Source organism: Ceratotherium simum, chromosome 36 (genome assembly GCF_057802395.1).
Source record: "Ceratotherium simum simum isolate JZ-2026a chromosome 36, ASM5780239v1, whole genome shotgun sequence".
NCBI lineage: Eukaryota > Metazoa > Chordata > Mammalia > Perissodactyla > Rhinocerotidae > Ceratotherium > Ceratotherium simum.
Genome location: NC_141935.1, coordinates 19,240,241 through 19,251,151, shown reverse-complemented (window position 1 = coordinate 19,251,151; position 10,911 = coordinate 19,240,241).

The following is a 10,911-nucleotide window of genomic DNA, read 5'->3' as shown; positions in this document are numbered from 1 at the left end:
CCCTACCACTGAAAAAATAACTAAAAATAGACATATTTAAAGGAACTGAAATGTTACATTGGAAAATATTCACTTAATACAAAAGAATACAACCCACACTTTAAATTCAAAGATAAAAATAGCTTTTTAAAAAAGCACTGAAAAATATATCATGCCAATAGCAATCTGTAAGAGCACAGAAAGAGCACAAGGGTGTTGGGTGGGAGCAAAAGTGTATTGGAATAAGGGAATAATGCTAGATGATAACCCCAATCCCAAGGAAATAGTAAAGAGAATTAGTGTTAGTGTAGGTGGTGTGGCTCTATTAGTATCAGGCAATATAGACTTAAAAAATACGTTACAGGGCCAGCCCAGTGGTGCAAGCAGTTAAGTGCGCGCATTCCACTGTGGTGGCCCAGGGTTTGCTGGTTCGGATCCCGGGTGTGCACTGACACACTGCTTGGCAAGCCATGCTGTGGCGGCGTCCCATATAAAGTGGAGGAAGATGGGCATGGATGTTAGCCCAGGGCCAGTCTTCCTCAGCAAAAAAAAGAGAAGTATTGGCAGATGTTAGCACAGGGCTGATCTCACAAAAAAAAAAATACGTTACTAGTGATCAAGAGGGATATTTTATAACAATAAAAGAATCAAGCCTCAAAAAATGTGTGTATTTAAATAATAAAAAATATGTTCTCCAACCACAATGCAATGAAATTAGAAAGTCAATACCAGAAAGAAATTTTGGGAATTCACAAATATGTAGAAATTAAACAACATACTCCTAAGTAACAAATGGACCAAAGAAGAAACCACAGGGGAAGTTAGAAAATACCTCGAGATGAGTGAAAATGAAATACAATGTACCAAAACTTATGGGTTAGAACTATAGCAGTGCTTAGAGGGAATTTTTAGATGTAAATGCCTATACTAAAAAAAAAAGAAAGATCTCAAATCCATAACCTAAACTTCTACCTTAAAACATTGGGAAAAGAAGAAAAAACTGAACATAAACAAAGCAGAAGAAAGGGAATAATAAATATTATAGCAGAAATAAATAGAATGGAGGATAGAAAAAATAAAGAAAACCAATGAAATCAAAAATTCATTCTTTGAAAAGATCAACAAATCTTTAGCTTTACTGGCCAAGGAAAAAAAAGAGAGAAGACTCATAAAATCAGGAATGAAAGAGAGGAAGTCACTATTAATTTTACCAAAATGAAAAGAGTATAAGGGAATACTATGAACAACTACACGCCCAGAAGTTAGATAAATTAGATGAAATGGAAAAATTCCTAGAAAGAGTCAAAGTGCCAAAACTGACCTCAAGAAGAATTAGAAAATCTGAACAGACCTGTAATGGTCTGAAGAGATTGAATCAGTAATTAACTACTTCCCACAAAGAAAATCTCAGCCCCAGATAGCTTCACTGGTGAATTATCTCAAACATTTAAAGAAGAACTACAACCAATTTTTACAAACTATTCAACCAATTGAAGAGGAGGGAACACTTCCCAACTCATTCTATGAGGCCAGTATTATCTTGATACCAAAACCAGAAAAATACATCACCAGAAAAGAAAACTATAGACCACTCTCTCTTATGAATATAGATGCAAAAATCTTCAATAAAATACTAGCAAATCAGTCCAGCAACACATGGCCTAGTGGGATTTATCCCAGGAATGCAGTTGGTTTAACATCCAAAAATCAATTAATGTAATATACCACATCAATAGAAAAACTACAAAAGGAAAAAAGTACATGACCATCTCAATAAATGCAGAAAATATATAGGACAAAATCCAACATCCTGGGGCTGGCCCTGTGGCATAGCGGTTAAGTTAGCACACTCCACTTCGGCGGCCGGGGGTTCGTGGGTTCGGATCCCGGGCATGGACTGATGCACCGCTTATCAAGTCATGCTGTGGTGGGTCCCATATAAAGGGGAGGAAGATGGGCATGGATGTTAGCCCGGGGCCAATCTTCCTCAGCAAAAAGAGGAATATTGGCAACAGTTGTTAGCTCAGGGCTAACCTTCCCCGAAAAAATAAAAATAAAAAAATCCAACATCCTTTCATGATAAAATCATTCAACAAACTAGGAATAGAAGGAAACTTTCTCAAGCTGAAAAAGTGCATCTAGGAAAAACCCACAGCTAACATCACCCTTAACTGTGCAGGACTGAATGCTTTCTTCCTAAAATCAGCAATGAATTAGGGACACTTTCACCACTTCAATTTGACATTGCACTGGAGACTCTAGCCAGGGCAATTAGCCAAGAAAAAGAAATAAATGGTATCCATATTAGAAAAGAAGAAGCAAAACTATCTCTAATTTGCAGATGACATGATCTTGTACTTAGAAAATCCTAAGTAATCACTAAAAAATTATTAAATCTAGTAAATGAATTTATCAAGGTGGCAGGATACAAAATCAATATACAAAAATCAATTGTATTTCTTTTTTTGTGTGTGTGAGGACCATCAGCCCTGAGCTAACATCCATGCCAATCCTCCTCTTTTTGCTGAGGAAGACTGGGCCTGAGCTAATATCTGTGCCTATCTTCCTCTGCTTTATGTGGGAAGCTGCCACAGCATGGCCTGACAAGTGGTGCATCGGTACGCGCCTGGTATCTGAACCTGGGCCACCAGCAGCAGAGCATGCACACTTAACTGCTACACCATGGGGCCAGCCCCCAGTTGTATTTCTATATGCTAGCAAATGAACAATCCCAAAAGGAAATTAGGAAAACAATTCATTTAAATTAGCATCAAAGAGAATGAAAGACTCAGAAATAAATTTAACAAGAGAAATGCAAAATTTGTACTCTGAAAACTACAAAACATTGTTGAAAGAAATTAAAGAAGACTTAAATAAATGAAAAGACATCCCATGTTCATGGACTGCAAAACTTAATATTGTTAAGATGAAAATATTCCCCAACTTGATCAACAGATTCAATGCAATCCCATCAAAATCTCGTCTGGCTTTTTTGCAGAATTTGACAAATTAATCATAAAATTTATATAGAAATGCAAAAGACCATGAATAGCAAAACAACTTTGAAAATAAAAACTCACAAAGTTTAAGGATTCATACTTCCTGATTTCAAAACTTCCCACAACGCTACAATTACAAGACATTTTTGGTACCGGCATAAAGATAGGTGTGTAGTTCAATGGAACAAACTTGAGAGTTCTGAAATAAAGCATTACATTTGTGTTCAATTGATTTTTGACATGAGTTCCAAGACAATTCAATTGGAGGTGGGAGGAAGAGGGAATAGTCTTCTCAACAAATGGCACTGGAACAACTGGATATGCACATTCAAAAGTGCACCATACACAAAAATTAATTCAAAATGGATCATAGACCTAAATGTAAGAGTTTAAATCTCTTAGAAGAAAACAAACGTGTAAATCTTCATGACCTTGTGCTAGGCCAAGAATTTTTAAGAGATGACACCAAAAACACAAGTGACAAAAGAAAAAAATAGAAATAGATTTACCACAATTAAAAATTCTTGTGCTTCGAAGGACATCATCAAGAAGTTGAAAAGAAAACCCACAGAATGGGAGAAAATATCTGAAATTCTATATCTGATGAGGGACATGTATCCAAATATATAAAGAACTGCTACAGAGGTGCTATCTGGCCAGACTTAAGTGGATTCTATTTCCTTGGTTCCCCCTCTCCCTAGGACCTCTTATTTTATTGTCCCTCCTCTAGATCAATTCTCCTTTGATTTGTATATGTGGAGGTTTGTTGAGAAGGAGGTGGGAGAGTATGTTAGCAACGTTACAAGAGCAAAATTACAGTGTATTACAGCGTGGGGTGAAATTAGTCTTATTTTTTTCCCTATATGGGATACAACACTGTGAAACTCAATCTTCAGCTGAAGGCCCTGCAATTCTCCTGAAATATAGCTTTTTGTTTCTTTCTTTAACAAAGTTTAAGCTACTGTTAATAAATTAAGAAGAGAAATTGCTCGTCTGTCCACTTCACCTTTGTTTTACGCTCATTTCATTTTGCTGTCTGTGTTGTCATTCATACTTTTGACACCATTTCCAACGTGTAAAATTGGTTGTCTTGTAAATATCTTATAATGAGTTAAAAAAAACGACCTGTTACAAATCAACAGGAAGACAAAGCACTCAATTAAAAATAGACACAGGATTTGAATAGATATTCCACCAAAGAAGATATACAAATGGCCAATATGCACATGAAAAGATGCTCAATGTCATTAGTCATTAGGGAAATGCAAATCAAAACCACAATGAGATATCAAGTCACACCCACTAAGAGGGCTATAATCAAAAACACAGGTAATAAGTGTTGTTGAAGATGTGGAGAAATTAAAACCCTCATGCATTTTTGGAGGGAATGTAAAATGGCGCAGCCACTATAGAAAACAGTTTGGCAGTTCCTCAAAATATTATACATGGAGTTGCCATATGACCCAGCAATTCCACTCATAGGTATATACCCAAGAAAAATGAAAACGTATGTCCACACAAAATATGTACACAAATATCCATGACAGCATTACTCATAACCAAAACATGGATATTATGACTTTGTTAAATTAACATTTGTTAAGTGAAGCACAGGGTGCTGGATGGTGAGCCATGGTTCAACAACAGACCACAGGAGAAATTGAAATATAGCAGTTTATTACTCACAAATCCTGGAGGAAATACACAGCATGCCTCGAGGGCCCACAAGGGGAGGTCAAGGCAAGGTGCATACAGAGAGACAGGACCTGGGGCACACGCCTTTATTAGGGCTTGTGAGTGGAGTGCTATGGGATTCCTAGGCTAGGACCAGATTTGTCAATTCAAACCAAAAGAGCAGGGTTTTGGCAAGCCCCATGGAAGTCTTATCCAAGGAGCACATAAAGCAAACAGGTGCTGTGAGGCAAGGGAGACTGCTTATAATAAGGACTGTTGGGGAAGTCACCTCAGGAACTTATATTTGCTTATGACTCTGTGGGCTGCTATCTAGGGCATGCACTTGCATGGGGGGCTAGTATCAGTTTAAGAAGTCCCCTTCAGGCCACTTGGCCAAGCAATACCATGGAGTAGCTTAGCTAAACTCTTGACAATGAAACAACCCAAATGCCCATCAACAGATGAATGACTAGACAAAATATGGTATATTGATACAATGGAATATTGTTCAGCCATAAAAAGGAATAAGTACTGATACATACTGCAACATGGATGAAAACATATTGAAAACTTTAAAACACATTGCTAAGTGAAAGAAGCCAGCCCCAATAGGCCACATCTTCTATAGTTCCATGTATATGAAATGTCCAGAATAGAAAAATCCACAGAAAAAGAAAGTAGATTAGCGGTTGTACAGGGCTAGGAGGAAACCAGGAGTGACTGCTAATGGGTACATGGTTTCTTTTTGTGGTGATGAAAATGTCCTAAATTTGATTTTGGTGATATTTGCACAACCCTAGGAACATAGTAAAAACTATTGAATTATGCACTTTAAATGGATAAATTATATGGTATGTGAATTACATCTCAATAGATCTATTTTTTAAAAAACACACTAACTGTCCTTGTATAAAAAGCCTTGTTAGCCTCAGAGGATACAGCAACCACTTAGAAATAGAGGAGACATTCTGTTGAGGAAACAGATCCCTTTCATACAAAGACAAATCAAACTGCAGTTCAGTAGGGGGATGTAAAATTAGTGACCCCCTGAAAGTTATAGGATTTTGAGGTAGGAGAGGTCCCCCAGGTATAGAGAGACAGTTTTAGAAAAAGCTAGAACTTCAGCTGAACCTGGAAAGGTGAAGATTTGTTCTTAGCAAAGTAGAGAGGAGCTGGGTGTGTGGCCTCACAGGTGAGTCGTGGACCAAGGCAGAAAGGATGAGGATGTGAAGGACATATTCAGAATGTTTGGCTCCAGCCAAGAGTTTGTATAAGAGAGCAATGGAAATTTATTTTTTAAGTCCATTTGATAGGTTAAAATGGTATATTTTTTGCTAATTTGCATTTCTTTTATTATTAGTGAGAAGGAATTTAATTCCATATGTTTATTAGTCATTTTATTTGGGAGAAGTTTGTATATTCATGAGTTTTCACTTTCTTCCATTGAATGTTCTTTTTTCTTACTAATTTATTAGAGCTCTAGCAGGACCTGAATTTACTGAAGCACGCATGTGACTTTCCTCCATGCAGCCTTGTCTCACATGCATGCACATTAGGCATTCCTCCCCTGCACACCCGGGGCCTGGAATGTGCCTTTCAGCAGACTTCAGCACCAAGAGAGACCAGCAGGGAGAGTGTGTACAGTAAGTTCCCGCCTCCCCCTGGGAAGACAAGGTCAGGGGGTGCCCAGGCTCCAAGATAAAAATGACAACAACAGCGCAGGAAATACCATGACTGCAGCAGAAAACCCTGGGGCTTGGCCCTGTACGTTGTATTTCTGGACCAGCAAAGGGGCATTGTGCAAATTAAACAAATAAACAGCAGTCTTGGCCTTGAGCTCAAAAGACTCTCGGCACTTTTCTGCTTCTCCCTCCAGCTGGTGCCTTCCCTGCAGCTCAGGCCAGAATCGGAGGGAATACACTGATTCCTCTCTTTCCCTCATCCCTATGCCCACCTCAGCAAATCCTGTCACTTCTGTTTTCTCAGTAGGGATCCCTGAGCAACCTCCTTCCCATTGCTCCAGACAACAGGAACAAGCCAGCGGCCCCCTGCCTCCCCTCCTCCCTTCCACAATGCCCATCCCAGGCCCATCCTGTCCCATTACATCTGGGGAGGGGTGGTTCAAACCATGGAATGGATCCATCGCCACCCCCCCTCTGAGAACCAATCAAAAGTTCTCCCTTCACTTACCCTCACTACTGAGGCCCACCAGGCTCCTTGTTGCCTGACTCGCACCTCTCCGTGGAACCTTCCTCCCCACTCTCGCCCCGGTGCAGTTCTCCAGCCACACTGGCTTCCCTTTCTTGAACAATGCTGAGCTCCTCCCCTCCTGCAGGCCTCCCTTCTTCTGACAGCTTTGTGCAGCCTTCTCCCTGCCTGGAACACCTGCCCCATGGCTGTCATGTCCTTCAACAATGCTCCCTGCCCACCCGCCAGAGGCTCTAGGCCCCCTATTGGCTTCCTCCACAGCAGCTGTTGAATCATTTGTCTTTTCCCGTTGGTCTGCCCCTCACTAGGAGGCAAGGGACACACACCACCTTGGTTACTTGTGTGCTGTCCCAGTCTAGAGTCGGGCACAGAGTAGGTGCTCAGGTTACACTTGGACAGCTGAGTGACTGACTACGTGGAAAAGGGGAGGAATTGATAAGTGAATGACACCATACAGCCAAGCGCCCTTCTCTGACTCTCCCAGATACAGTGCCAGGGTGGGGTGGGGAGAGGTCCCGAGCAGACACCCACGTCTGACCTCAGGCTGGCTTAGAGCCCCAGGAATTCCCAAGAGAACCTTGAGCTCTGAGCCTTCAGGGACAACTTGGCATCCAGTGCACCAGCACCCTCCTCTGGGCCGTCTGCATTTTGTCTGCCCTTGTCCACTCACCAGCAAAGGTTCATTGAGCTCCTACGATGTGCCAGACATTACTCAAGGCACTGAGGATGCAGCACTGAACCAAGCAGCCCCTGTTCTTTTTTGTGTGTGTGTGAGGAGGACTAGCCCTGAGCTAACATCCATGCCAATCCTCCCCATTTTTCTGGAGGAAGACTGGCCCTGGGCTAACATCCGTGCTCATCCTCCTCTACTTTATATGGGACGCCGGCACAGCATGGTTTAGCAGGCGGTGCGTCAGTGCATGCCTGGGATCCAAACCTGCAAACCCCGGGCCGCTGCAGCAGAGTGCGTGCACTTAACCACTGTGCCACCGGGCCCCAAGCAGCCCCTGTTCTTATGGAGCTTGCATCCAAGCAGGTGGCGTGACACCCCAAACAAGCGAGCAACTGAGAGAGAAGTAGGTGCAGCGTGGGGAAGCAGGGAGCAGGCGCTGGGATGGAGAGTCACACCCTCGGATGGGTTCCTCACCTTCTCTGCTTCAGTCTCCTCATCCGTGAAATGGGCTGATGACCGCCCCTCCCCACAGGGCACTGTTAACACACAAGTCAGGTCCTGCTCAAAGCCTACAGTCGTGCCTCTTCTTGCTCTGAGCAAGAGCCATGTCTTCACCACGGCCCGCAGGCCTGCATGATGGCCCCATCACCAGCTCCACAGCCCCCAGCCCCCTGAACTCATCCCCTCCCACTGCACCCCCAACTCCTCTGGGGGTCCTGCTGCTCTTCAGTCAGGCCAGGCAGCACACGGGACAAACTCCATTCACTTCCAGATCATACCTAGGGCAGCCCCATGACCAGAGCCCTGAACCCCAGCTCAGGGTCCCACCCTCCCCACCACTCACACACACTTTCCACACACTCAGGGCAAGGGGCAGCTGACACAGCAGCAGGTTTGTTCTGAGTCACTTTTCTGGTGCTGTCAGCAATTACACAGGGAGACCTTGCTGATAGCCTACTTCCTTGTTCCTGAGCAGGGCTACCCCATGCAAGTGCTGGGGGCCCACGCAGCCTCTGCAGATTTTTGTTTTATGTTTTACGTTGGCCATAAAACAATGAACAGGGACCAATTTTACCCTAGATGCACCACCAAGCTTCCGTATAGAGATTTATGCTGTTTCCTTTTTTTTCTTCTTTTTCTCTCTCTTCATTTCCCCACCCAACACTTACCCAGCATCTACTACATGCAAACACCAGGCTGGGGACAGATGGGGGAATCACATGTGTTAACAACTAATTCTAACATAGAGCAGAATAAAATGGAGGCTAAGACTCAGGACATGCAGGATGATTCTGTGTCCAGAAAAACTGATTAGTTGCAGCTGCTGAGATCAGGGAAGTTTTCCTGGAGGAGGTGGCCTTGAGCTGAGCCTGGAGAGAGAAGCAGAATTCCAGGCACAGGGGCACAGGGCGGGGAGGCAGCTGACAGGAGGGGGCAAAGGCCCGTGGGGAACCTGGAGCAGAGGGGAGAGCAGGACAGACAGTGTGGTGGGGCTGGGAAAACAGCAGCAGAGCCAGAGAAACAGCTCGGATCCCCCTCCTTGGCAGAGGACAGAGGCGGCTGGAGAAGAGATTCCTATTGTTTCTGTTTCCTCCGTGGGGGGCTGCTGATCCTCAGAGCAGCCTTGAGAGCTCCTTAAGAGGTCAAGAGGGAGGCAGAATAGGAAACAGCCCCCTCAAAGAAATAAAAGATAAACAATGATCAAAGGAAATGAGAAGTGATTTTGTAAGAGGCAGGCTGCAAGAAAATCCTCAGACTCAGAATGCCATAGCGGGGAGGGACAAATGCACCATCCACTTCAACCTCATTAAGTTACAGAAGAGGATGCCCAGGTGAAGTGACTGGTTCCAGGCCACACAGCCGATTGCTTTCCTGACTGCGGGTATGGTGCTCAGATTGCTTCCTGGGGCTGAGAGCAAGCAGAATGGAAGACCCACATCCCTTCTCCCTCCGTCCTGTGTTAGCAGAGAGGATGGTTCTCAATTCCCAACCAGGCAGGACAATCCCCACCCATGAAGACCTCTTGGCCCAAGGCCTCAGGGGGCTCCAGGGCAGGGGCCTGCTGCCCCACCACTCCCTGCCTCGGAGGTCAAGGCCGGGCATGATGCTTCTCTGCCCACCAGCCTCCATGGCTCTATAGCCCAGGGTGTCTGTGAGGCCTGGTTCCAGCCCCAACCAATCAGGAGGGACAACAGGGAAGGAGGCAGTCACAGCAGAAGACACCTCCTCTGTAAAGGCCTTTGCCAAGGTCAGTGCTGGTACTCAGGCTGCCCTCCCACCCCCTTCTTTCCCACCTTTGGGCCTTTGCACATGTGACATCCACTGCCTGATGCCCTCTTCCTCCCCACCCCTGCATCCCCCTCTGACTGCCCATCCCAAAGGTCCCAGCTTTGACTTCCCTGCCTTTGGGGAAGTCTTCCCTCCTAAGGGTCCCTTGGTCCCCACATACACATGTTCATCACTGGATTATGATTGCCTGAAACTGTACAATCGACCACAAGTTCCCTCAAGGCCAGGCCTTAATTGTTTATTGTTTCTAGAGATAATAGCAACACCACCACGATACATATTGAGCTCTTTGTATGAGCTTCTCTGATGTGAGAATTAACTCACTCTATCCTCCTGATAACTCTACAAAGTGGGTAAAGTTATTACCCTCATTTGTCAGATGAGCAAACTGTGATTCAGAGAGGTTGAGCTTCTTGCCCAAGGTCATGCAGGGAGTGATTAGTGGAGTCTGATTTCAGAGCCAGCATGGTGGCTATCCAGATCTGCCTTCGAGGAAGGACTCTGCCCCGCCTGCTGGGAGTGTTATCTGCAGACAGCTTTTCAGCTAAGAGCCTTTTCAAGATTGCCTCAGCTCCAGCGAGCTGCCTCACCCAAAGGCATGCCCCTCCCAGAGCAGCCCACATCCATGGACCGATCAATGTGGGGTATAGAGGTCTGGCCATCCTGGGGCAAGCCAGATCAACCCTGAAGGGCCATTCTAGCTTCAGAGCTCCCGTGGGTGGGCTGAGGCTGCTGTGGGACCTGCACTTCAGCTCAGCTTCTCCCTCTGCCCAATCCTGCATCCTTCACCTCAAGGGTTGATCCTTGGGCGCCCTCTAATAACCACCTGCACACTCACCTCCAACCTGCGACAGTCTGTCTGACACCAGGACACAGCCCTCACCACCCCATCCTGTTGCCTCCCAGTGGAGCAGCCCTGCCATCTAGCATGGTGCCAGCTCACAGCACATGCTCAAACCTTACTTGTTATAAAGAAGATGTGGTGTGTGTATATATATACACAACGGAATATTATTCAGCTGGGAGAAAGAAGGAAATCCTGCCATTTGTGACAACATGGATGGACCCTGAAGACATTAGCTAAGCGAG